The sequence below is a fragment of the Aethalodelphis obliquidens genome, unplaced genomic scaffold, assembly GCF_003676395.1.
Source record: "Aethalodelphis obliquidens isolate GAN/ISIS:26980383/991018 unplaced genomic scaffold, ASM367639v1 scaffold63, whole genome shotgun sequence".
NCBI lineage: Eukaryota > Metazoa > Chordata > Mammalia > Artiodactyla > Delphinidae > Aethalodelphis > Aethalodelphis obliquidens.
The window spans coordinates 2252856-2267188 of NW_020838007.1; the positions used below are offsets into that span (position 1 = coordinate 2252856).

The 14333-nt window shown below is 45.0% G+C and overlaps 1 protein-coding gene across 3 annotated transcripts in view; it reads right to left on the bottom strand.

Annotated features, from left to right (window-relative positions):
• Positions 1 to 14333, bottom strand: part of GNB1L (G protein subunit beta 1 like) — a 45568-nt gene that overhangs the window by 23487 nt on the left and 7748 nt on the right. The window contains exon 1 of one of the 3 annotated variants that reach the window (XM_027088620.1): positions 4056 to 4109. The exons of the other annotated variants lie outside the window; for them this stretch is intronic. The gene's annotated coding sequence lies outside the window, so the exon portion shown is untranslated. Of the gene's footprint in view, positions 1 to 4055; positions 4110 to 14333 lie in introns of those variants that run through there. 3 annotated transcript variants of the gene reach the window in all.

The window sequence follows — 14333 nt, forward strand, 5'->3', positions numbered from 1 at the left end:
AGCACGATGGCCGCACACCGGCCTTGCCCCCCGCTGGCCTTGCCCCCACCTCCACTGGCCTGTCATTCTCCCCCCACCCAGAGGGCAAAGGAGCCTGAAACTTAATCCATGGAGCACAACTTTGGGTTCTGCAAGACACATTCCTTTAAAAATTAAAAAGAGAGACAGTCTGACAGCCTTTCCACCATTGCTACAAATGCCCCCAGAGCCCCCCAGGCCCGGCCCACAGACGGAGGACAGCCGCAGGGTTACTCCTGTGGAGGGGGGACCCGGCCTCCCCACTACCCTGGTGTGGGAGCACAGTGCAGCGTGGGCAGGGCCACAGAGCCTGCAGCTGGCCCTGCCCTAGGGCACCTGCTGCCCTAGGGACCTGGAGTCCCAGGTCCATGAGGGACAAAGTTTGAGCCCTCTGGAGGTGGGTAATCTCGAAGGAGTATCCCCTACAGAAGAGGTCCCCGGGGCCATGGGCTCAAGTGTTAGGCTGAACCAGAACCAAAGCTGTGCTCGGAGATTCTAGAACGTCACCGCCCTCAGCTCTCAGCTCCAAATCACACCACCTTGGGGCCCCCCAACTGCAGGCCGTGCATCTCTCAGAAGGACCCCTTCAACCCAGGCCTCAGTGAATTCACAGGAAAAACCCTAAGAAATGCCGGCTCCCAGCCAACACTCGTAAAAGCAGACAAGGAGGCCCAGCCCTGCGAGGACCAGGAGCACCAGGAACCGCAGGCGCAGACCTGGACCCGAGCAGAGCGTTCAGGTCTGTGAAATATAACGCTTCACGGCTTTAAAGAAATAAAAAGATGGAACTGAATGTACAAGCAGAGAGCATCACCTCTCAGATCCGGAAAATGACCCGACTGGGGAAAAGCTATTGGGAGCAGGAGATCTGCTGTGCCTACAGGTCGTTTATGAATCACAGAGGAAATGCTCCTTCATGAGGGGACACCGGGCTGTCACCACTGGCACTGTCCTTGAAGCGGGCCACCCGCAGTAAACAGCCTGCATCACTCATCTCCCGAGGGCCCGTCGCCGTCCACCTATGCCAGCAACGTTCGGGAACCTCCAGACATACCCACCAGGGGCCCAGACAGGACACCCAGCTCAGACTCATGGCAAAGGTCAAGGTCAAGAGAAACAGGGAGAGAAACAGCAGGGTGACTCTTCTAAATTCAGAGACTAAAGAGCATGTCGACCAAATGCAACGTGTGAACCTTGATTAGATCCTGATCAGAAACAGGGGCCACAACTGGGGGAATCTGAATACAGGCTGCAGATAATATAGAATTAATATTGCTAAGTTTCTTGGAGAAAACAATGGTATTTTATGTAGAAGAGTATCCTTATTCCTAGGATACAGTATTTTAGGGATGAAATGTTATGTCTGCAATCTGTTTTCAAACGTTTCAGAAAAAAAACCCTCGACCTGTGTCTAGCTACATACAAGTACACAGGCAGAGAAGTAAAGCAAATGTGGCAAAATGCCCGCCATCGGTGAACACAAGTACTCACTACTCCACACTTGCCACAAACCCACACGGGACTTGTATCCAGAATAGATAAAGACACAGGTCAATAACATAAAGAAGCAAACACCAAACGTTAAATGAGCAAAAGACTTGAATAGATGTTTCACAAGAAACATAAATACCCAACAAACATAGGAAGAGATGTTTAACCTAATTAATAATCTTGGAAATGCCTGTTCAACCCTAGCGTGAAATAACTTCACTCCTAGCAGATTAGCCAAAAATTAAACAGCCTGGCAAATGTTGACCAAGATGTGGGGCAACTGGAGCCGTGTACCACATTGGAGGGGCCTATGTGGAACCAATCACCGTGGAAAATGATCAGGGACCACCTGGCACGCCCTATGACCCAGCAACCCCACGCTTAAACACCCTAAAGAAACTTGCACACAAGGACTTGTACAAGAGTGTTCATAGCAGTATTGTGCATAATAATAAAACCCAGAAACAACCCAAATAACCATCAACTGCAGAATGGGATGCTTCTGGCACATTCATATGACAGAATACTCCACAGAACTGAAAATGAATAAACTCCAGTGTTACACAGAAGAAGTTCAAAATCATGATTTTCTTCGAAAGACATTAAGGAAGTAAAAAATGAGGCTAGAAACAAGGATAAAATAGTTGCAACATATATCTGATAAAGGACTCATACTCAGAATATGTGTCAATAAGAGAAACAAGTTAAAGTGATTCCAAAAGGCTGAAATTAAAGATAGACAAAGGTATGTCAGGCAAACGGAAACAGTAAGAAAATAGGAGTTGAAACACTGACATCAAAGTTTAATTCTAGGGACTTCCCTGGTGGTGCAGTGGTTAAGAATCCATGTGCCAATAGAGGGGACACAGGTTCGAGCCCTGGTCTGGGAAGATCTCACATGCCACGGAGCAACTAAGCTCGTGCACCACAACTACTGAAGCCCGCCCGCCTACAGCCTGTGCTCCGCAACAAGAGAAGCCACCGCAATGAGAAGCCCGCGCGCTGCAACAAAGAGTAGCCCCCACTCGCCGCAACTGGAGAAAGCCCACGTGCAGCAACAAAGACCCAACATAGCCAAAAATAAATTAATTAATTAATTTAAAAAAAAGTTTAATTCTAGCCAAAAAGTATCAGATTTGACAAAGCCAGACACTTTCTAATACTAAGCTGCGGTTCACAATGAATGTATGAACATCTATGTACTAAGTAACAGAAACAACACCTTTATAAAGCACAAACTACAGGAGATGCAAAGAGGCACAGAAAAAAACTCACTAGTAATTGGAGAATGTAATATACTACCGTCAGTACAAGTCAGACCAAGTGACAAAATAAGTAAGGAGACAGAGACTCAACAAGGTAAACAGTATGGAACTGTAGGGAACTCCACACTCTGACAACAGACACTATACCTTCTCCTCAAGGGCACATGAATGCATTCTCTGTGATCAAATACTGCGTCACAATTGAAATATCAGTAAGTTCCGCAAAGAAGAAATATTAACGTTATAAACAATATTCTATGATCACAGTGCAATTAAACCAAAAAATTAACAAAATAAAAACCAAAAAGATCTTTCCAACTAAAAATTTTTTAAAATTTATTAAATGATTTCTAGGTAAAAGGGGAAATACTTAAACCACAAATTTTTTAAAATGGCAAAACAACATTACATACCAAGATTCATCAGATATATTTAAAGCTTTGGTCAGAAGAAAAATAGAGATTGATATCACTTATCATACAAAAATAGCAAATAAAATATTAGCAAACAAAATACAACATCAAATTAAGAACGTAATACATGCTGACCAAGTGGAATTTATCCTAGAATGCAAAGTTGGTTCAATTAGGAAATCCATTAATGTCATACATCATATTAATAGATTTATAAAGAAAAAGCATATGATTATCTCCATAGATGCTGATAAAGCCTCTGACAACATTCAATACCCTTTTTTTTTTTTTTTTTTTTTGCGGTACGCAGGCCTCTCACTGTTGTGGCCTTTCCCGTTGCGGAGCACAGGCTCTGGACGCACAGGCTCAGCGGCCATGGCTCACGGGCCCAGCCGTTCCGCGGCATGTGGGATCTTCCCGGACCGGGGCACAAACCCGTGTCCCCTGCATCGGCCGGCGGACTCTCAACCACTGCGCCACCAGGGAAGCCCTCAATACCCATTTTTAATTAAAATACTTAAGCAAACAGAAACTGATGGGTTTCTTAAAAATGATTATAATACATACACACACACACATACACACACACAAACACACACCCTCCTTAGTTCTAAAGCCAAAACACATTACTTTATGAAGAAATATCAGAGGTATTTCTATTAAGATCAGGATACCCACTGTCTACAATATTAGTCAACATTGTATGGGAGGTTTAAGCTTATTCAGTTAGATAAGAAAAATCAATTAGAGGCATATGAACTGGAAAAGAAGATGTTAAATTCTCTTCCAGATGACATGATGGTATACATTGAAAGCCCTAGATAATCAATGATAAAACAGATCCAAACATTAAAAGAACAGGACTTACCTGGAGGTCCAGTGGTTAAGACTCTGTGCTTCCACTGCAGGGGTCATAGGTTCAATCCCTGCTCGGGGAACTAAGATCCTGCATGCTGTGCACCATGGCCGCGGCCAAAAAACAAATAAGCAAACAAACAAATGAAAAAACAAACATTAAAGGAAAACTTCAGTGATAGTAGCAGCAAATAAAACTAGCAAAGAGAACTCAACAGCTTCCATGTACACAACCAATAACCCGTCACAGAAAATCCCACTTACAATACCAACTAAGAAGATAAAGTACTTAACAATAAATTTTTTAACTTTTACACATCAAAAGAGATAAAAATCAAAGTATCTTTAAAACACATAAAGTCTTCAAAATTAAAGAAGGACTAAATACCAAATAGAAAATTGGGCAAAAGACATGAATAGACAATTCACAAATAAAGATATGAAAATGGCCCTTAAACATAAGAAAAGATGCTTAACCTCACTCATGGAGAAATGTAAATTAATACCACCTAAAGAGGCTTCTGGTTCTGGCCAGGATGAAGTAGGCTCACTACAGCCTCTCTCCTCTCTATCTGCCAGATTGCAACTAAAAACTCTAGACAAAATATAAACAGCAATTACTTGAAAACTCTGAAAAGTGAACAATAGCAGACAGACTTTGGAGGCAAGCAAAAACTTGGAGAATTGATCTGAATGGGCACAAGCTTCCTGCTTTTATTTTTATGTCTTGGGGCACTGCCTTGAGGGTGGGTCTAAGTTGCACTGTTGCAAGGCAGTGGTAGCTAAAACCTGGAGAGACACTTTTTCTCTGCACTGAGATTAGTTTAAGTCCTAGATTGAGTTAAAAACATAATATATAATACAAGAAATATAGTCAAAAAGCCAATAGAATCCTAGATTCTAAAAAGTTAGGGTTTGACTCCCTGATGGCCTGTGTTTCTCTTCTCTCTTGGCCCTGCCCCGAGGATGGGCCCTGGACACGGAGCTATGTGGAAGAAGTGACTCTGAGAGACCCCTGTCGTTCTGGTCAGAGGAACCATGGAGAAAGAACCCTGCCAGATCCTATGTGGGTATAAGAATGGCAGAGAGGAGAGAGCTAAAGAAAAAGATCCCTTAATTCTGTGAATGAACCCACAAAAGCCCCAGGTTCTTCTCTGAGCTGCATACATGTGGGATAGACCCAAAGCAGCACCAGCTTTAAGACCTGAACTAGGACCTAAACCACTGCCCAAGTCTCAGGCTGAACCCAGAGTGGCTGGTGAGTGGGACAGACCCAAAGCAGTGTATCAAGAGCCTTGAAAATGGAAATGAAAGTAAAACTGTAGCCCACAGAGGGTGAGACAATCTAACTGGGTTGAATGCCTGTTAACACGAAACTCAACATTCTCCAGAGGACCCAATGTAATACCCGGTCCAGGGTATGTCTAGGATACAACACAAAATTATTCAACACACAGAACCACGAAATGAGGTCAATTCTCAAAGGAAACGACAATTTACAGATGCCAACCTCAAGACAGTTCAGATGTTGGGAATATCAGATAAGGGTTTTAAAGCAGCTTTTATGATTATACTCCATGAGGCAAAGGTAAACACACTTGAAATGAAAGAAAGAAAGTTCCCAGCGGAGAGAAAAATTTTTTTTAAAAAAGGAAGTTCCAGAACTAAATAATACAATATCTGAAACAAAGACATTCAATAATGGAATCAGAGATGACAAAGGAGAGAGTCAGTGACATGAAGACTGGTCAAAAGAAATTATCCAATATAAGATCAGAAAGAAAAAAGACTGGAATAAATGATTAGAGCATCAGGGACTGCAGAATAATAGAAAAAGGTCTAACATTCATGCATGGGAGTCTGAGGACAAGAGAAGGAGATGGGGTAGGAAAATTACCTGAATAAATAATGCCCGAAATGTCACAAATTTGGGAAAAGACAAAAATGTATAAATTCAAGAACTCAATGAATCATAAGCAGGATAAACTCAAAGAAAACCATACTCATGTCATAATTAAACTGCTGAAAAATAACAGCAGTAAAATCCTGACAGTAACGGCACATTACACATAGGGAAATAATCATCTGTGTGAACGTGAATTTCATATCAGAAACCAGGAAGTCAGAAGACAGTGGAACATCTTTAGAGTAAACAAAAGAACTCTATATCCATCAAATTATCTTTTGGGAATGAAGGCAAAATAAAGGTATTTTCAGGTGAAGGAAAACCAAGAGAATTTCTTGCAGGAAGATATTCCCTAAAAGAAATATTAAAGAAGGTTCTACAGCTCAAAAGAAATATCAGAAAGAAATGTGGAACTCCAAGAAGATAGAGGAAGAGAAATGGTAAACATAAAAGACAAATTTCCACCTCCTAAGTGAACATGTATATTGTTGGGGTTTGCAATCTGACAGCTATAACATGAAGGGGGGAGGGTAAGGGGACCCATATGGATGTAAGGCTTCTACTAACTATTAAAAACATAATATATAAGAAATACAGACAAAAAGCTAACAGAAAATTTAAACAGAGTATTTGAAAATATCCAAATAATCCAAAAGAAGGATGGAAAGAAGGGATAGAGGGCCAGAGCATCAGGAAAATGAGAAAACAAAATGCAAGACCTAAATAGAACCATAAAAACGACTACAATAAACATAAATGCTCTCAACATGCTATTATAAGACCCAACAACTATAAGCTAATTTTTAAAAAGCCCGACTGTAAATTATCTAGAAGAAACCTACTTTAAATATAAAAACATAGAGGACCTCCCTGGTGGTCCAGTGGTTAAGACTCTGTGCTCCCAATGCAGGGGGCATGGGTTCGATCCCTGGTCAGGGAAGTAAGATCCCGTGTGCCACACAGAGTGGCCAAAAAATAAATAAGTAAATAAAATAAAAAAATAAAAACATAGATAAATTGAAAGTAAAAATATAAAAGATATACTACACAAATAACAAAAAAAAAAGGTGTAACGGATACATTATTATCAGAGAAAGCAGACCTCAAAACAAGGACTATTAACAGGGAGAAGAAAACACACAATGACACAAGCCATCAATTCATCAAGAAGACATGAAAGTCCTAAACATGTACTCCGCTAACAGCAGAACTTCACAACACATGAAGGAAAAACTGATGGAAATGAAAGCAGAAGTAGACAGATACATAATTACAGCTAGAGACTCAAACTCCTCAGCAATCAACTCAACAAATGGCCAGAAAATAGTACAGGAGACCTAATACTATCTATCTACTGGACTGAGCTGACATGAAGTGAACATTCCACCAACAGAACAACTCATACGTCTCAAATATACATGGAACGTTCATCAAGATAGACCATATCCTGTGTTTTAAAACAAACCTTAAGGGCTTCCCTGGCTGTGCAGTGGTTGGCAATCTGCCTGTCAATGCAGGGGACACGGATTCGAGCTCTGGTCTGGGAAGATCCCACATGCCACAGAGCAACTAGGCCTGAGCGCCACAACTACTGAGCCTGCACTCTAGGGCCTGTGAGCCACAACTACTGAAGCCCATGTGCCACAACTACTGAAGCCCACGCACCTAGAGCCCATGCTCCACAACAAGAGAGGCCACCACAATAGGAAGCCCGCGCACTGCAACGAGGAGTAGCCCCCACTCTCCACAACTAGAGAAGGCCTGTGCGCAGCAATGAAGACCCAATGCAGACAAAAAAAAATAAAACAAAATTTTAAAAAATGTAGAGGAACCTTTGTTACTATGTGAGGTGACAGATGTTAACTGGACTGATCATGGCAATCATCTTGCAATATATACAACTATCAAATCATTATGTTGTATACCTGAAACTAATACAATGTTATATGTCAATTATATCTCAAAAAAATGTAGAAGAACCAAAAGCGCACAATGTTCTCTGACCTTATGGATTTAACCTGGAATCAATAACAGAAAGACAACTGGAAAAATCTCCAAATATTTGGGAAACAAACAACATGCTTTTAAATAATCAATGGGGCAAAGAAGAAGTCCCAACAGAAATTGGAAAATACTTTGAACTGAATAAAAATGAAAATATAAAATAGCAAAACTTGTCAGAAGCAGCTAAAGCAGGACTTCGAGGAAATTTATAGCATCAAATGCCAAATTAGAAAAGAAGAAAGGGGGAATTCCCTGGTGGTCCACTGGTTAAGACTCCGTGCCTTCACTGCAGTGGGCCTGGGTTCAATCCCTGGTTGGGGAACTAAGGTACTGCAAGCCTCATAGTGTGGCAAAAAAAAAAAAAAAAAAAAATTAAAATAAAGGTTTTCTTTAAAAAAAAGAAAGAAAGAAAGAAAGAAAAGAAGAAAAGTCTCAAATCAATGACCTAGCTTCTACCTCAAGAAACTAGAAAAAGAAGAAAAATAAGCCCAAAGCCAGGAAAAGGAAGGAAATAATAAGGTCAGAAAAGAAATAAATAAAACAAGAGAATTGTAAAACTACAGAGAAAAATCAGCAAAACCACAGATTGGATCTTTAAAAAGATCAATAAAATAGATAAATCAGTAGCTAGCCTGACAACTGAAAAAAGAGAAGAAACCAATTATAATAATGGAAGAAGGGTTATCACTACAGACACCACTAACCTTAAAAGGAGGATAAGGAAATACCATAAATAACTCAGTGCACATAAATACAACAACTTAGATGAAATAGAAATTGAAAACCACAGACTAGGGGGTTTCTAGGTCACCTAGAAGAAATGACCTGAATAGCCCTATAGTGACTAAAGGGATTGCATTTTTAGTTAAAATCTTTGCAAAGAAAAGAAAACTCCAGCCCACATGACTTGACTGGCATATTCTACCAAACATTTAAAGAGAAAATAGCCCCAATTCTATATAATTTCTTCCAGAAAACAGAAAAAAAGGGAACATTTCCCAATTCATTTTGAGGCCAGCATGATCCTCATACCAAAAGCAGATAAAGACAGTACAAGAAAAGAAAACCACAAGCCAATATTCCTCATGAATACAGATGTAAAAATCCTCAAAAAAAAGTAAATCAAATCCAGCAGTATATAAAAAGAATACACTACGGGGGTTTCCCTGGGGGCCCAGTGGTTAAGAATCTGCCTGCCAATGCAGGGGACATGGTGGCGATCCCTGGTCCGGGAAGATCCCACATGCTGCGGAGGAACTAAGCCCGTGTGCCACAACTACTGAGCCTGTGCTCTAGAGCCTGCGAGCCACAACTACTGAGCCTATGTGCAACAGCTACTGAAGCCTGTATGCCTAGAGCCTGTGCTCCTCAACACGAGAAGCCAGTACGACGTGCACAATGAAAAGTAGCCCCCACTTGCCACAACTAGAGAAAGTCCGCGCGCAGCAACGAAGACCTAATGCAGCCAAAAATAAAAATAAAATAAATAAGTTAAAAAAAAAAAAAGAATACACTATGACCAACTAGAGTTTACTTCAGGAACACAAAGCAGATTCAATATTCCAAAATCAATAGAGATAACTCCATCACATTAACACACTAAAGAAGAAAAAACACAAGACCATATCAGCTACACTGATACAGAAAAGGCATCCAGCAAAGTTCAACATCCATTCATGATTTTTAAAAACTATCAGTAAGCATGATCCACAATAGAAAAACGGATAAATTTCATTTCAAGAAAATTAGAAACTTCTGCTCTTTGAAAGATGGTGTTAAGAAAATGAAAAGACAAACTACAGGCTGGGAGAAAATATTTGTAAATCATGCATCCACAATATATAAAGAATCCTCAAAATTCATGAGGAAAGCAAAGAAAAAGTAAATAAAAACAGAAAGTAAATTTTAAAAGAAAGGGCAAAAGATGTGAATAAACACTATAGCCAAGAAGATATGCAAATGCCAAATTAGGACCTGAAAACATACTTACCAGCTTTGGTCATCAGGGAAACACAAACGAAATCCACAGTCACCTGTACTACACGCTTATGGGAGCGGCCCACATTAAAGACTGACCACACCCCTGGCCGCTGGGAAGCACGTGAAGCAGAAGAACTCTCCTATGAACATACTGGTACAATGGCTTTGGAATAAAGCGTGGCTGTTTCTCCAAAAAAAGTCCCAAACTGGAAACAATCCAAACATCCATCAAGGCTGAACAAACGGTGGTATACCCATACTCAACAACAAAGGGGCACTGATCACGCCTCCCCACGAATCAACCTCAAAATCATGTATCTACTAAAAGCAGCCAGAAAAAAAGAGTAAATATTCTATTCTATTTACATAAACTTCTAAAAAGTGCAAACTACCCAGTAGCGACAGGAAACAGATGAGTGGCTCCTGGGGAGGGGCGCTGCAGGGAGTGGGGAGAGGCCTTACAAAGGTCGAAGGTTGGGAGGAAACCCTAGGGATTCCCTAAGGACAGCAGGCACATTCATGTCTTGGGTATGGTGATGCTTACACAGGTATTGGAACTTATCAAATTATCCACTTTAAATATGTGCACGTTTTAGTATATCAGTAATATTTAAAAAAACTCAACAGCAACTAAACAAAAGATCTGAACAGACGACACTTCACCTATAAGGTGTACAGATGGCAAATAAGCACAAGAAGACGCTCAGCATCCTTAGCCTCTAGGGAAATGCAAATGAAAACAACACGGTTCAAATGAAGAAGACAAACCCCCGAGGAAGCCAACGGCTGCTGAGCCACAGGTGAGGATACAAACTGCACACACGCCCTGGATGACAGCCCAGCAGGTCCCTGGAGCACAAAACAGCCGATCGTCAAGTTGCCAGCACTCCGCCGCTGGATATTTAATCTAGAGAAATGAAAACATACGTGCACACAAACACCTGTACCTGACTGGTCTGTTCTGTTCAGAATATCGCCCGAATGCGAAATGACAAGACACCCTTGAGCAATAAAATAGGAAGAAAGTATTGATGAACGCAACACCATGGACGCCTCCCCAGAAAATCAGAGCGAGTAACAGGCTACATACTGCTTGGCCCTATTCACACGGCATTCTGGAAACGGCAGGGCCAGGTAGACAGCGTGACTGGAGGTGCCAGGGGCCAGAGTCAGGGGTCAGGGGTGGGCTCATGACCAAGGGGCAGCGAGAGGAGGGCTCTGACCATGGAAAGGTTTCTGTACATGTGTTGGGACTCCCTGTAAGTTCGTGTCTTAACAATCAGTCCTGATTGATACCGTGAGTCCACAGTGATGAAGGAAACGACTGAAGAAATAGATCAACAGGGAGAGCAGACAAATCTGAGCAGAATTCCAAGTGACCTGCAAGGCGGCGGAGCTGGACCCCTGCCTGCGAGGGTGTGCGTGGAGGTAGCCCTCCTCACAGGGGAGACCCGACGACCGCCACCGTCCAGGCGATCAAGGTCATGCTGACAGCACGTCCCCTGGGTCTGACACGGTGCAATGGCCCTTTATCTTGGAGGTCTTGCTCCTAGAAACCCAGACCCCAGGCTGATCTCGAGAAACACAAACGGCAAATCATAGCGGAGGGTACTCGCCTTGAAACTGTCTCAGGCATCACAGCCCACAGGGGCCCAAGGGGATGTGACCAAGTGTCACATAGTCCTAGCTGAGGTCCTGGAAAAGGACACAAGAGGAAAACTAAGGAAATCAGAATAAGCTCCAGACTTGGGTGGATCACAGTGCTCAAGGCTGTTCATCACGGGACCGACCGTGCCGTCCCCACGCACAACAGTCGCAAGGGGAGGGCACCAGCACCTTCCAGGCATGGGGCAACCACTGGGCCACTGCCCTCCTGGCCATTTTCGAGGAGGCTATTTTTCAAATAACATATATTGAACAATATTTGGGGGCTATTTTTTCTTGACCTACAGTTAATGGTATTTGATTTACCACTAAGGTATTATGAAAACCCAGTTTCCTGTCTAGATTTTTCTGGCTTTAGATCCAATTTCTCATTCCAGTTAAGGTGACTTTAAACAGATTTAATGACAATTTTTAAGTGCTTCTCCTATTTAAAGTGATTTCCCATCCTATTTTTGCCCTAATATAAATAGACTTAAATCCATCAATAGCGCCCCCAACACAAGGTAGTCAGTACTCAGCTAAGCAATTTACTGGTAACTTTTATCATCTTCATGCTCATTGTTACTCCCAAAGCAGAGTAGCACCAGGGAAGGGAGATGCTGACCCAGCAGTCCCCTCTCTCTCATGCGGCACGGCCATTCTAGCAGGAAAACTCTGAGCTGGCCAGTTCTCCACGCCAGGAGGAACTGAGACCCAGCCCCTCTGTACCTCCCAGGCCACACCTGGACAGGCCATCCTGAGTAGGCCCCGTCGCCCTCCACCTTCCTGATCAGCTCAGACCACAGCAAGGCCCAAATCCCAGAACTGGCCCCTGGAAGTCACGTTACAGACGTGGCGGCCCCAGGGCGGTCCAGGCCAGATCACTGGGAAGCCTCCTGCTTCACAGAACATGGAGGTCTGACCACCACCCCTCCCCCATCTCTGAAACGCAGGGAGGTCCAGGGGAGTCGGCACACAGCGCGTGAGCAACAAGCCCACGACACAGGACAACGCTCTAGGTAGTTAGCCTCTTGTCACCGAGGTTCCTGTGGGTCAGCATCCGGTCCACGGTGCTGGCTCACTGGGTGAGGGCAGCCCAGTGAGTGACACTCAGGCCCCCAGGAGTGGTCCCCCAATAGTAAGGCCGAGGACACAGCCCCCTCCGAGGAGGCCAGACTGGCCCACAATGCTGTGGAGAAGCTGCGGTTCAGGGGTCCAGGTGAGACAGGGGACAGCCTGCTGGGTGACAGCCCTACCCTGTTCCCTGCAGCTCGCTCCCTGGGCCAAGGAAAACGCACCAGCCGCCCTGCCTTCCTGCGGACTGCCACGCATGGGCCCAGCCCAGGGAGGACCTGGCCTCAGCACCAGCCCTGGCCCCCCCTCCCGCCCGTGCCTGCAGAGCCCCGCCCAGGCCCGGGTGCAGCGGCAGGTTTGCCCAGGGAACTCAAACTTCACAAAGAAACCATCTCTGGAGTGGGCTCTGCGTGGCCATTCGGAGTCAAAGGCATGCTTCATAGCCCTCCTGAGCCCGTGCACAGCCAGGGCCCCTTCCCCTTTGAAGCCTCTGGTGAGTGATTGAAGCGTCTCCTTTCTGAGAGGCAGATAGCACAGTGTAATCTGACTCTAAGCCCCGGGATAAAGGTAGTTTGTTTCCTCTCAGCCTTTCTGTCAACACCTCCTCAGTAATTAGCCCTAATTATTACCAAGGGCCAGCCTCCCATTCGGTTATTAAATCAGAAATAGTATCGTGGCCGGGCATCTGTCAACGCCCGGCTGGCGACCTTGGATTCACTGAATCCTCTGTCAGTATCCATGGCTTCAAAGATGCGGATCCTGGAGAGGGGTTCCGGGGAGGCAGCTCCCTGGCCCGGGGAGGGGGTGGGGAGGAGGACGGTGCCACAAGCAGCCCCGTGCTTAGCGGGCCTCAGAGCCCATTGGGGAGGCGGGAACCGGGCACCATCCCTACACTGCCTTCCCCCAACCCAGCCATGCCTGCCTCCCGGGGCCTGACGTGTCCGTGTGTGGGGGGGTGGGGGGAGACTAGGAACACCCTCATAGCCCTTCCCTGGGCCTGCCCGCCTCTGGCACAGCGTCGCCCAGAAGCCCAGGTGGTGGCCTCAGTTGCGCCCGGTTGCGCACGGCCTGAGGCTGGCAGGCCCGTGCTGGCTGTTCTGCACGTGCACGGGGAAGACTCCTGAGCCCAGCCAGCAGGAGCCCCCCGAGTCCCGACTACAGCCTACCCACCCCGCCCCCCGTGCGCAGGGCACCTCCCTGTGAGCCAGAGGGTCCACAAGCAAACTCGGGGATGGCTGTGGACATGAGTTTCGGAAGTGGAGCTGAGTGCTGTGCTCCTGAGGCCCAGGGAGGACAGCCACCCACCCGTCCTGGGCCTGAGCCTCTTGTTCAATCCAAGAGAAGCAAGTCACCTGCTCCTGCAAAGCCTGGGAGGGACGCTGCTCCCTCTGGCAGGATCCACTGCTCAGGCAGCAGCAGCGCTGGCCTCACATCCCTGGGGCAGCATCCTGGGCCCTTGGGCAGCTGCCAGCAATTCGTGTGAAGCCCCTTGGGGGCTGTGAGTGTCCTTTCCAACTTGCCCCGTGTTTGGGGAAGATGGCCACGGAGGACCAGGCTCCTCCGCTGGGGTCAAGGTCCACGTGATATGATGGGTGCCTGGGCAGAGGTGAGCACAGCCCGTTCTCCCCTAAGCACCTCTGCGGCCTGACCAACAAAAAGTATGAAGGGCTTCCTACAGCTGAG